This window comes from Arachis stenosperma, chromosome 10 (assembly GCF_014773155.1).
Source record: "Arachis stenosperma cultivar V10309 chromosome 10, arast.V10309.gnm1.PFL2, whole genome shotgun sequence".
Taxonomy (NCBI): domain Eukaryota; kingdom Viridiplantae; phylum Streptophyta; class Magnoliopsida; order Fabales; family Fabaceae; genus Arachis; species Arachis stenosperma.
In genome coordinates, this window is record NC_080386.1 from 26,848,720 (window position 1) to 26,867,673 (window position 18,954).

General features: G+C 37.6%; 1 pseudogene; it reads left to right on the top strand.

Annotated features, from left to right (window-relative positions):
* The first annotated feature begins 10,309 nt into the window (after positions 1-10,309).
* On the top strand, positions 10,310-18,490 carry LOC130956925 (putative E3 ubiquitin-protein ligase XBAT31; annotated as a pseudogene).
* The last annotated feature ends 464 nt before the right edge of the window (positions 18,491-18,954 follow it).

Sequence of the window (18,954 nt, forward strand, 5' to 3'; positions counted from 1 at the left end):
GAATTCCTCTCAGAAGTGTACATGAACTGGTTGTTTGCAACCATGTCAATGAGTTCTTGAGCCTCTTCAGGCGTTTTCTTCAGGTGAATAGATCCACCTGCAGAATGGTCCAATGACATTTTCGAAAATTCAGAGAGACCATAATAGAATATATCTAATATGGTCCATTCTGAAAACATGTCAGATGGACATCTTTTGGTCAGCTGCTTATATCTTTCCCAAGCTTCATAGAGGGATTCACCATCTTTTTGTTTGAAGGTTTGAACATCCACTCTCAGCTTGCTCAGCTTTTGAGGAGGAAAGAATTTATCCAAGAATGCAGTGACAAGCTTATCCCATGAGTCCAGGCTATCCTTGGGTTGTGAATCCAACCATACTCTAGCTCTGTCTCTTACAGCAAAAGGGAAAAGCATGAGTCTGTAGACTTCAGGATCAACTCCATTCGTCTTTACAGTCTCACAGATCTGCAAGAACTCAGTTAAAAACTGATAAGGATCTTCAGATGGAAGTCCATAAAACTTGCAGTTTTGTTGCATTAAAGCAACTAGTTGAGGCTTAAGCTCAAAGTTATTGGCTCCAATGGCAGGAATGGAGATGCTTCTTCCATCAAACTTGGACGTTGGCTTTGTGAAGTCACCAAGCATTCTCCTTGCATTATTATTATTTTCGGCCATCTCCTTCTCTTGTTCTAATGTTTCTGAAAGGTTACCTTTAGAATAATTTAATTTAGCTTCTCTTAATTTTCTCTTCAAAGTCCTTTCAGGTTCTGGATCAATTTCAACAAGAGTGCCTTTATCCTTGTTCCTGCTCATATGAAAGAGAAGAAAACAAGAAAAGAAGAGGAATCCTCTATGTCACAGTATAGAGATTCCTTTATGTTAGTAGAAAAAGAAGGGGGTAGAAGAATGAGGAGGGGGATTCGGATTTTGGATGAAGAGAGGTGAAGAGAAGTGTTAGTAATTAAATAATTAAATAGAAGAAGAAAAGAGAAGAGAGAATTCGAAAATAATTTTGAAATGGAGTTAGTAATTTTCGAAAATTAGATATAAAATGTGATTAAAATTAAACATGAAACAATTAATTAATTAAAAAGAATTTTTGAAAAAGGGAAGAGATATTTTCGAAAATTAGAGAGGGAAAAGTAGTTTAGATGGTTTTGAAAAAGATAAGAAACAAACAAAAAGTTAGTTAGTTGATTGAAAAAGATTTGAAATCAAAATTGAAAAAGATAAGAAGATAGTAAGTTAGATAAGATATTTTTGAAATCAAATTTTGAAAAAGATAAAATTTTTGAAAAAGATAAAATAAAAAGATAAGATAAAAGTTTTAAGAAAAAGATATTTTGAAAAAGATTTAATTTTTAAAATGACTTAACTAACAAGAAACTACAAGATAAGATTCTAGAATTTAAAGATTGAACCTTTCTTAACAAGAAAGTAACAAACTTCAAATTTTTGAACCAATCACATTAATTATTAGTGAATTTTCGAAAATATAATATAAAGATAAGAAAAAGATTTTTGAAAAATAATTTTTAAAATTTTTGAAAATAATAAAAAAATGAAAAAGATATGATTTTTGAAAAAGATTTTGAAAAAGATAAGATTTTTAAAATTGAAATTTTGACTTGACTTGCAAGAAACAACTAATTTTGAAAATTTTTTGACCAAGTCAACCCAAAATTTCGAAAATTTGGAGGGAAATAAGGAAAAGATATTTTTTTGATTTTTGAATTTTTAATTATGAGAGAGAAAAACAACAAAAATACTCAATGCATGAAATTTTTAGATCAAAACAATGAATGCATGCAAGAATGCTATGAATGTCAAGATGAACACCAAGAACACTTTGAAGATCATGATGAACATCAAGAACATATTTTTGAAAAATTTTTGATGCAAAGAAAATATGCAAGACACCAAACTTAGAAATTTTTAATGTAGGGAAAATATGAATGCCAAGATGCACATAAAAAACAACAAACAATACAAAACAAGAAATCATCAAGATCAAACAAGAAGACTTGTCAAGAACAACTTGAAGATCATGAAGAACACTTTGAATGCATGGGATTTTCGAAAAAATGCAAGAAAAATTTTTAAAAGCGTGCAATTGACACCAAACTTAAGAATTGACTCAAGACTCAAACAAGAAACACAAAATATTTTTGGTTTTTTTTTTTTGATTTTCTAATTTTTTTGAATTTTTATTAATTTTTTTTTCGAAAATAATGTTAGGAAAAACGAAAATTAAAAGAAAATTTTTGAAAAAGATTTTTGAAAAGAAAATTACCTAATCTGAACAACAAGATGAACCGTCAGTTGTCCATACTCGAACAATCCCCGGCAACGGTGCCAAAAACTTGGTGGACGAAATTGTGATCCATGTTCTAATTATTTTGAGATGAAGGCTTCTAAGTGGCAACAGCTGAATTCACAACTCCGTTCAACTAACCAGCAAGTGTACTGGGTCGTCCAAGTAATAAACCTTACGTGAGTAAGGGTCGATCTCACAGAGATTGTTGGTATGAAGCAAGCTATGGTCACCTTGTAAATCTCAGTTAGGCAGATTAAAATTGTTTATGGGTTCGAAAATTATATAAAAAGAAGAAATAATAAAAGGGATAGAATACTTATGTAGGTTCATTGGTAGGAATTTCAGTTAAGTATATGAAGATGCTGTATGGCCCAAGGACGCCTGCTCTCCTACTGCTTCTGCTCAATCCTTCTTAATCCTTTCCATGGCAAGCTGTGTATAGGGGTTCACCATCAACGGTGGTTACTTTCAATCCTCTCGGGAAAATGGTCCTCTGCGGCTGTCACTCGAATGGCTAATCGTCTGGAGGCATCACCCATGGTTGATGGCTACATCCCATCCTCGCAGTGAAAACTACGCTCACGCACTCTGTCACAGCACGGCTAATCACTGGTTGGTTCTTACTCATACTGGAATAGAATCCCTTGATTCTTTTACGTTTGTCACTAACGCCCAGCACTTGCAAGTCTGAAGCACGTCACAGTCATTCATTACCGGAATCCTACTCGGAATACCACAGACAAGGTTAGACTTTCCGGATTCCCAGGATCCTACTCGGAATACCACAGACAAGGTGAGACTTTCCGGATCCTCATAAATGCCGCCATCTATCTAGCTTATACCACGAAGATTCTGTTGGGGAATCTAAGAGATACACATTCAAGCTCTGTTACATGTAGAACGGAAGTGGTTGTCAATCACGCGCATTCATAAGTGAGAATGATAATGAGGGTTATTGACTCATCACATTCATCATGTTCTTGGGTGCGAATGAATATCTTGGAATAAGAATAAGAGAGATTTGAATAAAAGAAAATAGAACTTCATTAATACTTGAGGTACAGCAGAGCTCCACACCCTTAATCTATGGTGTGCAGAAACTCCACCGTTAAAAATACATAAGTAAAAGGTTCAGGCATGGCCGAATGGCCAGCCCTTTCCATCATCAAGTGACCGAATGATTAAAGACTTAAAGTGGTCAAAAGATATCTAATACAATAGTTAAATGTTCTATTTATAATAGACTAGCTCCTAGGGTTTACATGGGTAAGTATTTGATGCATAAATCCACTTCCGGGGCCCACTTGGTGTATGCTTGGGCTGAGCTTGATCAATCCACGAGCTGAGGCTTCTCTTGGAGTTGAACTCTGAGTTATGACGTGTTTTGGGCGTTCAACTCCGGATCATGACGTTTTTCTGGCGTTTAACTCCAGACAGCAGCATGTACTTGGCGTTCAACGCCAAGTTACGTCGTCATTCTTCGAATAAAGTATGAACTATTATATATTGCTGGAAAGCTCTGGATGTCTACTTTCCAACGCCGTTGAGAGCGCGCCAATTGGAGTTCTGTAGCTCCAGAAAATCCATTTTGAGTGCAGGGAGGTCAGATTCCAACAGCATCAGCAGTCCTTTTGTCAGCCTTTTTCAGAGTTTTGCTCAAATCCCTCAATTTCAGCTAGAATTTACCTGAAATCACAGAAAAACACACAAACTCATAGTAAAGTCCAGAAATGTGAATTTAACATAAAAACTAATGAAAACATCCCTAAAAGTAGCTTGAACTTACTAAAAACTACCTAAAAATAATGCCAAAAAGCGTATAAATTATCCGCTCATCACTTATGTTTAAATTCGTCCAAAAATCTCCACCAGTGCTTGGAATGCCAATAGCCTCCGGGGTCCCAAACTAGGCATGTGAAGCTTCTGAATAGCTTCAAACAGATTTTTAGGTTCACAGGGTGATAAATGTCAGAATAAACTCCAGGATTCCAAGCCTTGCTTTTAAATCCGCCTCCATCTTGATCTACCTGTTTCCATCCGGGCGGTTTAAAGAATAGAATCTCACCATGGTAACCAAACGTTCTCCGTGATCCATGAAATTGAGCACGATACCAATCCGTGTATTTCGAGGTGAAGCGTGGAACTTTATTGAACCTTGTGCACCATCTCTGAGTACGAGCCATTTCCCTCTTACTCTTAAAGCCGCAGAGAGCTCTAAGCTGGCCATCTGTTTCAAGTAAACCATATTCAAGTGAATAAGTAAAGTTATAAGTTACGGATTGTACCCACTTGAAGCTTGTATTAGGTGGTAGTGGCCGTGGGATAGGTGTTTCGGGTGGTTCTGTAAGTTCTACTCCCTTATGCTCTTCTGTGAATTCCTCCACATCCTTGCAAGAGTCCTCAATCGTATCTATGTCCTGGTCGAAGTCTCCTATGTCTTCCTCAACCCTTGAGTCATAGATTGGAGGTTGAGAGAAGTCTACCTCCGCATCATCTTCGCATTCACTTGGGGAAGATTCTTCGATCTCAGAGGATTCACTTGCGGATGCAAGTTCATTACCAGGAGAGCTAGACTTGTGGCTATCATCATCAAGGGAATTTGCTTCTTGGATTATTCCGTCTGATTCTTCATAAACGACTTGCCTTGGAGATTGTGTACCATCCTCCTCAGCATTAATTGTAACGTCCCTGACGGAGTTCTCCTTAGCTCTGGATTCCCATGGAGGTTCAGCATCTCCTAGATCCTCAACCAACTCTTCTTCTGGGACAATGACAGCTTCTTATATTTGTTCTAGTACGAATTCATTCTCTGCCTTGTCCATTGGAGTTTCTGGTATCTCTTTCATGCTTCGTTCTTCATTAGATTGTCCACATGGGGCTGTGGCTGATCCTTGTGTATCTGAGCACCTAGAAATCCATTGAATTACTGCTTGCTCGAGTTGTTGAATTGTTGTTTGAAGATTATCTACTGTGTCCTTTAGGTGAACCTCTACTTCTCGGGTTGCTGGACTTGGACATGATACAAAATAGGATGGTAGTGATTGGGAGTGATTAGGTTGGTACTGGGATAAGGAAGGATTATATGGTGGCGAATGGTGAAAAGAAGCTTGTGAGTGTGGTGGTTCGAGGTTATGTTGAGAGGGTGGCCTATATGCACGGGGTGGGGCTTGTTGGTAGTTACAAGGTTGTCCACCGTATCTTTCAGCTGGGTATGCATTGTAGACTGGTCTTTGTCCATGATATCTAGGATGGTGTTGTTGCCTAAAGGGTTGATTAGATCCTCTTGGCTCCATCCATCCTTGATTGGTCTGACCTTGATGCATATTCCTGCTGTGGTTTCTATTTCCTTCAACAAAGTTAGAACCAAACTCAAAGCGAGAGGGGTGAGAGTTCATGGTAGCAAATAAAATTAAAAAGGAAAATTAAAAATAAAGAAACAAACAAAAGAAAAATATTTACAATAACCAATAATAAGGCACACGTTAGCAGTTCCCCGGCAACGGCGCCATTTTGACGTTGGAATTTTTGCCAGTAAAGAAGTTTATAAAAACAGTCGCATTGTAGATATAGTCTCTAAACCGACAGAAATCCCTTCGTACAAACGTTTGGGTGTCACAAGTAACAAACCCCTTTAAAAACTGTTAAACGCGTATTCAAACCTCGGGTCGTCTTCTCAAGGAACTGCAAGGGAGTATGTTCTTATTATTGGCTATAAGGGTTGTAATCGGGGTTTAGAAGATGAGAAGCAAGTGATTTAAATGACAAGTAAAGTAAATGGCAATTAAAATAAATAAATACTGTAAAGCAAACTTTTGGCAAGGTAAGAGAAATTAGAAGTCCAACTTAGTTATCCCTCTCAATAATAATGAAAGTTGTATCTTAATTCCACTCACTTAACCTTTGAAGCAAAGGTAAGTCAAGGGACTAATTAGTTTGACCTTCAAATCCTATTTATTTACTAAGAAAAAGTTGGGATTATTGAAGTTCAGTTCAATTAGCAAGATAACGATTATCACTTACGCTGAGTTTGATAACTGTTGAGTTACTGATTTCTTAACCAAGACCAAAAGGGGGAAAAAGTAAATTACTGGAATAAAATATCTTCAGATCGGAAGCAATGGTAATGTAAATAAAAAGCAAGCAATCATAAACTGAAAATACCTCAATTATCATTAATTCAAACAATAATCTATGACATGGAATAATTCATAAATTAAATTATAAAAGTAAATAATTAACTCAAATGCTGGAATAAATAAATAAAGTGAAAGGCAAGCTTAAAAACAAAGGAACATAAAAAACCTGGATCGAGAGTCACTCTTACAAGCTAAGAGAAGTCCTAAATCCTAATTCTGAGAGAGAGAGAGGAGAGAACCTCTCTCACTAAAAACTACATCTAAAACTAAAATTGTGAATTACGAGTGAATAATTATGAATGCATGCATTCTCCCACTTTATAGCCTCTAATCTGTGTGTTCTGGGCTGAAAACTGGGTCAAAAGCAGCCCAGAAGTCACACCCAGCGCTTTCTGGTCCGTCCTGCTCGCGGCGAAGTGACGCGGCCGCGCGGGTTGCGTTCCTGCCAGGTCACGCGTCCGCGTCGCCTGGCATCGGAGCAGCTATGGCAAATTATATATCAAATCAAAGCCCCGGACGTTAGCTTTCCAACGCAACTGAAACCGCGTCGTTTGGACCTCTGTAGCTAAAGTTATAGTCATTTGAGTGTGAAGAGGTCAGGCTGGACAGTTTAGCAATTTCTCCAACTTCTTGCATTCCTTCCACTTTTGCATGCTTCCTTTCCATCCTCCAAGCCATTCCTGCCTTATAATATCTGAAAACACTTAACACACATATCAAGGCATCTAATGGTAATAAGAGAGGATTAATAATAAGTAAATATAAGATCAAAGAAGCATGTTTTCAATCATAGCACAAAATCAGGAAGGAAAATGTAAAACATGCGAATTATATGAATAAGTGAGTAAAGAGTTGATAAAAACCACTCAATTGAGCATAAGATAAACCATAAAATAGTGGTTTATCAACCTCCCCACACTTAAACAATAGCATGTCCTCATGCTAAGTTCAAGAGAAACTATAAAGAGATGAAGAGGAATGGTGAAATGTATGAAATGCAACCTATGAATGCAACTACATGCTAAATGTTTCTACCTACTTGGTTAAGAGTAAATAAGTTCTCCAAGACAAAAATAATTCAAATCCCACTAATTCAAATCATATAAAATAAGGACAAGTAAACTTGTGAGAAGATAGCTCATGAAAGCAGGGAACATAGAATCAAGCATTGAACCCTCACTGGTAGTGTATCTCACTCTAACTCTCAAGTGTCTAGGGTCAATCTCTCTATTCTTCTCTAGTCATGCTTTCTAAACTTTGTTCTTCATCTAACCAATCAACAAATATTTTAATGTACCAATGCAAACATCATGAGGTCTTTTCAAGGTTGTAATGGGGCCAAGGTAAGGGTAAGGGTATATATATAAGGCTAAGTGAGCTAGTGAAGTGAATCCTTGAGTAGTCTAAGATCTCACCTAACATATACATACTCTATAAAAAATTTAAAATTATACTTAGCTTCCCATAATTTTTTCTACTTTTGTATTACATGCTCATGTATCAAATTTAATTTTGAATTTTGTCCCATGTGCATTGATCCTTTTTATTTTGCATTGGGGGTAGTATTATTTTTTTCTTTTTTTTTTGTATCCCCTTATTTAATATATATATATATATATATATATATATATATTTTTTTTTTCAATGCACATGGTAATTTAATTATTTTGACTTCACATGAGCATGCTTTCCAAAAATTTTATTTTGAATTATTTCATTCTTTTCAACTTCCTACCCTTTGTTTTTATCATCCATGTTCCCAATAGGTTTCCCACACTTAAAACAATTATACAACTTCTATCTTAAGCTAACCAAGGATTCAACTTGAGATTTTAAATTTGTTTTTCTACTTAAGGCTAGTGTTGTGATTTATAGAATAAGAGGGAATTAAAGGCTCAAGGGGGCTAACAAGAGTGATGTAAAAGGTAGGCTAATTTTGGGATAAGTGAGCTAGAATCAAATAATGGCCTCAATCATATGCAAGCATGTAAATATATTAAATATTGGACATAAGAATGGAACAAAGCAAAGATTGCAATCATCGTGAAGAAAACACACAAGAATAAAAAGTTATGGTTAAATAATGTAACCATGTAAATAAACTCAAAATCTCACAGGTTGTGTGTTCTTTAACTCAAAAACCATGTTCCAAATATAACTTCAAACAAATTTTTAACATTAAATTTTCAATTTAAATTAGTAAAATTTTTCAAAAATAGGGTCCTAAAAAGAAATTTATTACTTTAACCAAGTAGTAACTAAATGCATAAAATCAAACAAACATGCAATTAAACATGCATATGCAATAATGAACAAACAAAGAAAATAAAACAATGGTGTTGAGACAAGAGAGTACTAACCCATGGAGATCAGTATCGACCTCCCCACACTTAAAGATTGCACCGTCCTCGGTGCATGCTAAGATGTGCAAGTGGATGGGGGTTGTGGGTTCCTCAGCTGGGGCTCTTGTTGTTCCTCTCCTTGCCTGTGGTTTGGGAGTAGCTTTCTCCTTTTCTTTCTTGGTGGCCATCCTGAAAAAGGGAAGAAAAAGTAAATTAAATTCAAAGAGATAACTATAGCAAGGAAGAGAACGGAAAAGGTGGTGATGGATGCACATTAGGATGTAACTGACATTAACACATGCTCGCGAGTACATGGGAAAAGCCATCGATGGAAAATAGCTAGTGCATATAAGGACAAGTGAATGCAAGGTGTTTATTGGCATGCCGGCAAAGGACATGAGTAGCATAGACCAAGCATTACTGGTAATAAATCACCATGTTTGTATTGACAATTATGGTCAATTAATAAAATAGTAAAGGGAGTTTATGAAAAGCAAGCATTGAATAGTATAAAGTAAAATAGAGAAGTGCATAATGCTATATGGGCTTTTTCACAAACACATAGCACGCATGGTGAATACGGTATAGAAAGTATTAAAGTGAACATGCAAGCAACCCTTTAAAAATATAATTGCCAAACAATTTTGCAACAATCCACAATGACCCAAATAAAATTCCAACACCAATGAAAATAATGCAATGAATGAAAGTATGCAAAAAAATTAAAATAAAATAAAAAGAAAAATAAGAAGAATGAGAAGGAAAAGAAGGGAAGAGGAAGTAAATAAGAAAGGAAAAGAAAAATTAGGATTTGGAGGAGAGAAAGATAAGATATGTGGCAATTTTAGGGTGAGCTGTGCGGCGCATGCGACGCGGCCGCGTAGGGCACGCGTTCGCGTGGATGCGCGTTAAGTATGGGCACGCGATCGCGTCAGTCACGCGATCGCGTGACCCATGTTATGCTTCTGGCTCGAGTGCAGTCTCGCGCCAGCACAACTCTCTGTTCAAATTAATTTATTTGCCAAAATTGGGGTGACGCGATCGCGTGGGGCATGCGATCGCATGAGTGTGCTTCAGAAGATGGATGACGCGGCCGCGTGGGGCACGTGGTCGCGTGATAAGAATTGTGCTTCCAGCACCAATCTAGCACCACTCTCGCACAATATTTCATTGTGCACCCTTTTACGTCGAAAACCCAGGGCACGCGGTTGCGTGGGTGGCCATACTTCCCATTCGACGCGGACGCGTCAGCGACGCCGTCGCGTGGGTCAATATGTGCCATTAGCACGCCTCCAGCGTGACTCTCTGTTCACTTGTTAGTTGGTGTCATATATGGTTTGGGAGCTAATAAAAAAACCCAGTTTAATCTTAGTTTGACTATGCTTGATTTGACATAATTAAATAAGGTAGCATGAATATAGTAAAAAGTTGTTATGTGTTGAATGTTTTGTTCCGTGTGTATTTTTGCTGCAGTGATCAATTCCCTATGTTTGAACGGTCATTGATCGGACGAAAATGGAGGCATATGCGGTAAAAAAGACCTCTCGTGTACCCTGTCAACCTTTCTAATGTTTTAACATGTAAAGTATTATAACAATGAAATTGGCCTATTTTTTAGGGGAGACTAGTTGAAGACATAGCTAAAGTAGTCATCCCCTCCTATGAGCGCCCTACAAATGACCCGCTTCTCGTATACGCCAAAGTCCCTAAGCAACCAAACAGGTGAGTTGCATCAAAATACACCCATATATATATTTGTAATGAACTTTATATACATGTGTAGCATCATGATAAAACCCGTCTTTTTCATTTATGTAGCTGTGATTGTGTCATCTATGCCATAAAATTCATGAAACGATGGACTGAAGACGGTCAACTAGATGAATGAAACAATGTGAGTTTACCAATTCTTCTAGATTTATTTTATGTTCTATGCAATACACATTTGTCTGACACTTCTAACTTCTCACTTGCTACTAAATTTACTATACATGATATCCTAAAGTAATTCAGATTGGAGTTGATGTTAGACATCATTCTGGGTCTACAAAATTCATTATTTGATCAAGTGCGAATGGTATTAGAAGACCATACTGAATCTCTACGCCACAACCATCCAAGAAACAAGTGTAAGAAGGTGAGAACACTATTTACAGCACTAAGCACGAGGACCATGATACAACAGGCCAAAGGATTACCCATGAAAAAGACTGATAAAGTGAGAAAAACAATAGTCGAATAAAGTTAAATAGTACAATCCCCTTTAATATTGTTTATTTGTTGAATAGTTGGAGTTTATTTATAAGACACAGTGTGATATTTTTCTAGTTACAAACATATAGATGCTCTGTTCTTTTTTGAATTTGTGTGATTCTATTGTTGCAAAATCAGAGAAATTTGAGTTAGATTCAATCCAATCAAATAAACATCTACTTAAAAATAAAAATAAGGGTTAAGTACTAAAATCGTCCCTAAGGTCTAGGGCAAAAATCAAATTCGTCCTTGACCTTTTTTGTTATTAAAATCATCCTCAACATTACAAAACGTTATAAAATCATCCTTTTCTACTTTAATTTTTTTTACCAAATTACCCTTAATAATTAATATAAATAATAAAAATAATATTAAAAAGTAAAAACAAAATAGCCCCCCACACCCCTTCCTCGTAACCTGATGAGCGGATATTTTATACGCTTTTTGGGGGTAATTTCATGTAGATTTTAGCATGTTTTAATTGGTTTTTAGTTAAATATTATTAGTTTTTAGGCAAAAATCATATTTCTGGACTTTACTATGATTTTGTGTATTTTTCTGTGATTTCAGGTATTTTCTGGCTGAAATTGAGGGAGCTGAGCAAAAATCTGACTTAGGCTGAAAAAGGACTGCTGATGCTGTTGGATCCTGACCTCTCTGCACTCGAAATGGATTTTCTAGAGCTACAGAAGTCCAATTGGCACGCTCTTAACGGCGTTGGAAAGTAGACATCCAGGGCTTTCTAGCAATATATAATAGTCCATACTTTGCGCGAAGATAGACGATGTAACTTGGCGTTGAACGCCAAGTACATGCTGCTGTCTGGAGTTAAACGCCAGAAAAACGTCATGATCCAGAGTTGAACGCCCAAAACACGTCATAACTTGGAGTTTAACTCCAAGAAAAGCCTCTACTCGTGGATAGCTTTAGTCTCAGCCCCAGCACACACCAAGTGGGCCCCAGAAGTGGATTTCTGCACCAATTATCTTAGTTTATTCATATTCTGTAAACCTAGGTTACTAGTTTTACTATTTAAACAACTTTTAGAGACTTATCTTGTACCTCATGACATTTTCAGATCTGAATTACATACTTTTTGACGGCATGAGTTTCTAAACTCCATTGTTGGGGGTGAGGAGCTCTGCAGCGTCTCGATGATTTAATACAATTCCTTTGTTTTCCATTCAAACACGCTTGTTCTTATCTAAGATGTTCATTCGCGCTTAATTATGGAGAAGGTGATGATCCGTGACACTCATCACCTTCCTCAGTCCATGAACGTGTGCCTGACAACCACCTCCGTTCTACATCAGATTGAATGAGTATCTCTTAGATTCCTTAATCAGAATCTTCGTGGTATAAGCCGGGTTGATGGCGGCATTCATGAGAATCCGGAAAGTCTAAACCTTGTCTGTGGTATTCCGAGTAGGATTCTGGGATTGAATGACTGTGACGAGCTTCAAACTCCTGAAGGCTGGGCGTTAGTGACAGACGCAAACGAATCAATGGATTCTACTCCAACCTGATTGAGAACCGACAGATGATTAGCCGTGCTGTGACAGAGCATAGGAACGTTTTCACTGAGAGGATGGGAAGTAGCCATTGACAACGGTGACACCCTACATAGAGCTTGCCATGGAAGGAGCCTTGCGTGTGTTGAAGGATTTCAAGGAAGAGTTGAAGTTCAAAGGACAAAGCATCTCCAAAACTCCAACATATTCCCCATTACTGCACAACAAGTAACAACTATTTATTTTATGTCCTTTTTACTTTATACGAGGCTAAAGAACTCTATTGGTATCCTGATTAAGATTAATAAAATAAACATCGCTTGTTTCAAACCAATAATCTCCGTGGGATCGACCCTTACTCACGTAAGGTATTACTTGGACGACCCAGTGCACTTGCTGGTTAGTTGTACGGATTGCAAATTCGTGCACCAAGTTTTTGGCGCCGTTGCCGGGGATTGTTGAGTTTGAACAATTGAAGGCTTATTTTATTTCTTAGATTAGGAATAATTTATTTTTATTTTTATTGTTATAGAGTCATTAAATCTTGATAGGATAGTTTCTTTTCAAAAATTTCTTTTCAAAATTTATTATTTTTCTTAATTAATTGCTAATTTTCGCGAGTCTAGTGTTTTGTTCTAAGTTTGGTGTCAATTCTATATCTTATATTTTTCTTTAAAATTTTCGACTTGTGTTCCTTGTTCTTCATTGATCTTCAAGTTGTTCTTGTTTATCTTTCTTGTTGATCTTGAGTTTTTCTTGCTTTGTGTCTTTTCTTGTTTCACTTGTGTTCTTTTTAAAGCATTAATTGGAATATTCAGAACAAGTGTTACATTTACTCCTAATTGGCTAGAGTATTGGTTTATATTCTTGATAATTAGGTATACGCTTTGGAACCTTTTTTAAAAAATAATTTTTCTTTGATTGAATCTTGTGCCAAACTTTAAGTTTGGTGTTTTCTTGTTAATCTTTTTATGATTTTCGAAAATTTTATTAAAGTTTTCTAAAAATCTTAAGTTTGGTGTTCTTCCTTTTGTTCTTGGTGTTCTTGTGAATCTTCAAGGTGTTCTTGAGTTTTTCTTGTGTCGTGATCTTAAAATTTTTAAGTTTGGTGTTCCTTGGTGTTTTCCCTCCAAAAATTTTCGAAAATAAGGAGCATTAGATCTAAAAATTTTAAGTCTTGTGTCTTTTGTGTGTTTTTCTCTTTCATCACAAAATTCAAAATTCAAAAAAATTTATATTTCCTAACTAATTTTGAACTTTTTTTTTCGAAAATTTTATATAAAAATTCAAATTTCAATTTCAAAATATTTCCAATTTCTTTTATTTAGTTCGTCTTTTATTTTATTTTAAAAAAAATCAACATATAAATTATCCCTTGTATTCCATCATGGAAGCAAGTAGGAATGAACAGTCCAAAAGGACTTTGGGGTCATATGCTAACCCCACTACTGCTTCATATGGAAGTAGTATCTGTATACCCTCCATTGGAGTTAGTAGCTTTGAGTTGAATCCTCAGCTCATTATCATGGTGCAGCAAAACTGTCAGTATTCTGGTCTCCCACATGAAGAACCTACAGAGTTTCTGGCACAATTTTTGCAAATTGCTGACACAGTACATGGTAAGGAAGTGGATCAGGATGTCTACAGATTATTACTGTTTCCATTTGCTGTAAAAGATCAAGCTAAGAGGTGGTTAAATAACCAGCCTAAGAACAGCATAAAAACATGGAAGCAGCTGTCAGAAAAATTCCTGAATCACTATTTCCCTCCAAAACGGATGACACAGCTAAGGCTAAGCATCCAAGGCTTCAAACAAGGAGATAATGAATCTCTTTATGATGCCTGGGAGAGATACAGAGAGATGCTAAGAAAATGCCCCTCTGAAATATTTTCAGAATGGGTGCAATTAGACATCTTCTACTATGGGCTTACAGAAAAAGCTCAGATTTCTCTAGACCACTCAGCTGGTGGATCTATACATATGAGAAAAACAATTGAAGAAGCTCAAGAGCTTATTGATACAGTTGCCAGGAATCAACATCTGTACCTAAGCAGTGAATCTTCCATGAAAGAAGAAGCTAAAACAGTAACTGCTGAACTCAGTCTGGTGGATCAGGCTAATGAATTCAATCAGCAATTAGACTTTTTAACTCAGCAGCTAGCCGAATTCAAGGAAATATTACAGGAAACAAGAATGGCTAACAGGAATATGGAAGTACAATTAAAGCAGACAGAAAAGCAACTGTCAAAACAAATAGCAGAAGAATGCCAAGCAGTTCAATTAAGAAGTGGGAAAACATTAAATACCTCACTTCAAGGCAGCAGGAAACCAAGAAATGAACAAGTGGATACTCAAAATCCCTCTGAGGACAGTCAGAGCCCAGAGAGGAATAAAGCTGGCGCTGAACGCCCAGACCATGCTCATTCCTGGCGTTCAACGCCAGAAACAAGCATGAATCCGGCGTTGAACGCCCAAAGGGAGCATGGTTCTGGCATTCAAATGCCAGTAACAAACAAGGAAGTGGCGTCTAACGCCACTCCAGCTCCCACCACTGGCATTCAAATGCCAGTGGGGAATCAGTCACATACAAGTGCTGATAACAACCCTTCTAAAAAGGCTTCCCAACCCACTTCTGTAGGTAATAAACCTGCAGCAACTAAGGTTGAGGAATACAAAGCCAAAATGCCTTATCCTCAAAAACTCCGCCAAGCGGAACAGGATAAGCAATTTGCCCGCTTTGCAGACTATCTCAGGACTCTTGAAATAAAGATTCCGTTTGCAGAAGCACTTGAGCAAATACCCTCTTATGCTAAGTTCATGAAAGAGATCTTAAGTCATAAGAAGGATTGGAGGGAAACTGAAAAAGTTTACCTCACTGAAGAATGCAGTGCAGTCATTCTGAAAAGCTTACCTGAGAAGCTTAAAGATCCTGGGAGCTTTATGATACCATGCACATTAGAGGGCACTTGCACCAAGCAAGCTTTATGTGATCTTGGGGCAAGTATCAACCTAATACCTGCATCTACTATCAGAAAGCTTGGTTTAACTGAAGAAATCAAACCAACCAGGATATGTCTTCAACTTGCTGATGGCTCCATTAAATACCCATCAGGCGTGATTGAGGACATGATTGTCAAGGTTGGGCCATTTACCTTTCCTACTGACTTTGTGGTGCTGGAAATGGAGGAGCACAAGAGTGCAACTCTCATTCTAGGAAGACCTTTCCTAGCAACTGGCCGAACCCTCATTGACGTCCAAAAAGGGGAAGTAACCTTGAGAGTCAATGAGGAGGAGTTCAAGTTGAATGTTGTCAAAGCCATGCAACATCCAAACACCCCAAATGACTGCATGAGTGTTGATATTATTGACTCTCTGGTAAGAGAGGTCAATATGGCTGAGAGTCTCGAATCAGAGCTAGAGGACATCTTTAAAGACGTTCAGCCTGATCTGAAGGAGTCAGAGAAAATAGTAGAACCTCTGAAAATCCCTCAGGAAGAGGAGAAACCTCCTAAACCCGAGCTCAAACCATTACCACCTTCCCTAAAATATGCATTCTTGGGAGAAGGTGATACCTTTCCTGTAATCATAAGCTCTACTTTAGAGCCACAGGAAGAGGAAGCACTAATTCAAGTGCTAAGGACACACAAGACAGCTCTTGGGTGGTCCATCAGTGATCTTAAGGGCATTAGCCCAGCTAGATGCATGCACAAGATCTTACTGGAGGGTGACGCCAAGCCAGTGGTTCAACCACAAAGGCGGCTGAACCCAGCCATGAAGGAAAACGTCATGATCCGGAGTTGAACGCCCAAAACACGTCATAACTTGGAGTTTAACTCCAAGAAAAGCCTCTACTCGTGGATAGCTTTAGTCTCAGCCCCAGCACACACCAAGTGGGCCCCAGAAGTGGATTTCTGCACCAATTATCTTAGTTTATTCATATTCTGTAAACCTAGGTTACTAGTTTTACTATTTAAACAACTTTTAGAGACTTATCTTGTACCTCATGACATTTTCAGATCTGAATTACATACTTTTTGACGGCATGAGTTTCTAAACTCCATTATTGGGGGTGAGGAGCTCTGCAGCGTCTCGATGATTTAATACAATTCCTTTGTTTTCCATTCAAACACGCTTGTTCTTATCTAAGATGTTCATTCGCGCTTAATTATGGAGAAGGTGATGATCTGTGACACTCATCACCTTCCTCAGTCCATGAACGTGTGCCTGACAACCACCTCCGTTCTACATCAGATTGAATGAGTATCTCTTAGATTCCTTAATCAGAATCTTCGTGGTATAAGCCGGGTTGATGGCGGCATTCATGAGAATCCGGAAAGTCTAAACCTTGTCTGTGGTATTTCGAGTAGGATTCTGGGATTGAATGACTGTGACGAGCTTCAAACTCCTGAAGGCTGGGCGTTAGTGACAGACGCAAAAGAATCAATGGATTCTACTCCAACCTGATTGAGAACCGACAGATGATTAGCCGTGCTGTGACAGAGCATAGGAACGTTTTCACTGAGAGGATGGGAAGTAGCCATTGACAACGGTGACACCCTACATAGAGCTTGCCATGGAAGGAGCCTTGCGTGTGTTGAAGGATTTCAAGGAAGAGTTGAAGTTCAAAGGACAAAGCATCTCCAAAACTCCAACATATTCCCTATTACTGCACAACAAGTAACAACTATTTATTTTATGTCCTTTTTACTTTATACGAGGCTAAAGAATTCTATTGGTATCCTGATTAAGATTAATAAAATAAACATCGCTTGTTTCAAACCAATAATCTCCGTGGGATCGACCCTTACTCAGGTAAGGTATTACTTGGACGACCCAGTGCACTTGCTGGTTAGTTGTACGGATTGCAAATTCGTGCACCATAACCCCCCACCCCATCCCCTTCAATTTTTTTTTTTCTTGCAACATCCCATCCCCTTCCTCATAACCCTCCCCCACCCCATCCCCTTCCACGTACCCCCTCCCACCCCATCCCTTTCAATTGTTTTCCTTACAACACCCCATCCCCTTTCTCGTAACCCCCTCATCCCGTCCCCTTCCTCGTACCCCCTCCTACTCCATCCCCTTCAATTTTTTTTCCTTACAACTCCTCATCCCCTTCAATTAAAAAAAAAATTAGTATGATTAAAAAAATTAGCTTAGAGCACCGATCGTCTTCATTGCGACGTATCTGGGTATTCTCTTGTTCTGTTTCAGTGTAATGAACCATTGACATATCCATTGATTTATGTTGATTGTTTATGCGTGCAGAAGAATACCGTATGTGATAGCTATGAAGCACAAGCATGGGGCATGTGCATCACTGCTGAATCCCTCGTCTGCAAAGCCCCTTGTGTGGCCCTCTCTATTGAAGTTCATCAACGAACTTAATCAAGAAACCAGTGCCTTATTAGAGCAGGCCTTGAAGGATGCAAACAAAGAGAGGGAGAAAAATATATTATTGAAGCCCACCACCTACTCTCTCTTATCTCCATCTCATTCTAATGATGATAATATCTCTCAGGTTATTCAATTCAATTCAATTCCACCCACTTTGCATCTGTCTCTCAAATTGGATTTAACAATATATTATTTGTTTTAGGTTAGGGAATCAGCATTATGTTACATTTGCTTTGAGCAAGAATGCATAATTGAAGTCCAAAACTGTGGGCACTAGATGTGTGCACTATGCACATTAGTCCTATGTTGCCACAACAAACCAAACCCTGCCAAGGCTGCCCTTACGCCACCGGTTTGTCCTTTCTGTTGAAGCGCCATAGCCAAGCTGGTGGCTGTGAAGGTGGAAGCTCAAGAGGAAGTAGATCAAGAATTGAGTTGTTGCTGCCAAGTTTTTTTTCTCTTTTTTCACTTTAAAATTGAGTTGTTGTTGCTATTGTTGGTGTTGTGATGGGTTTAGGGTTAATGGATGGATGAAGAATAGTGTGGTGGTGGTAGTAGTAATGACTGATGCTGCAGGGGATAGTGGTGATAATGGGAAGGATTTTTTTATTTTTGTTTAAGGGCAAAATTATCCAAAAAATTTTATTTATAGACAAAAGGACGATTTTATAACGTTTTGTAACGTTGGGGATGATTTTAATAACAAAAAAAGGTCGGGGACGAATTTGATTTTCACCCCAAACCTTAAGGACAAAAACAGTACTTAACCCTAAAAATAACTAACCGCATACCTAGTGAATTGAATATCCAGCATATTTTAATTGTATCTAATTAAATCCAATCAATCAAATAAACATCCACTTAAGAATAAAAATAACCATCCACTTAATATTATGGGTTGACCACAACTTCTAACATGCATATTAAATTTCTCATTCATTAGACACCTAAAATAATAGTGACATATGTTTTATAATTGATTAATTTACATTCTACGT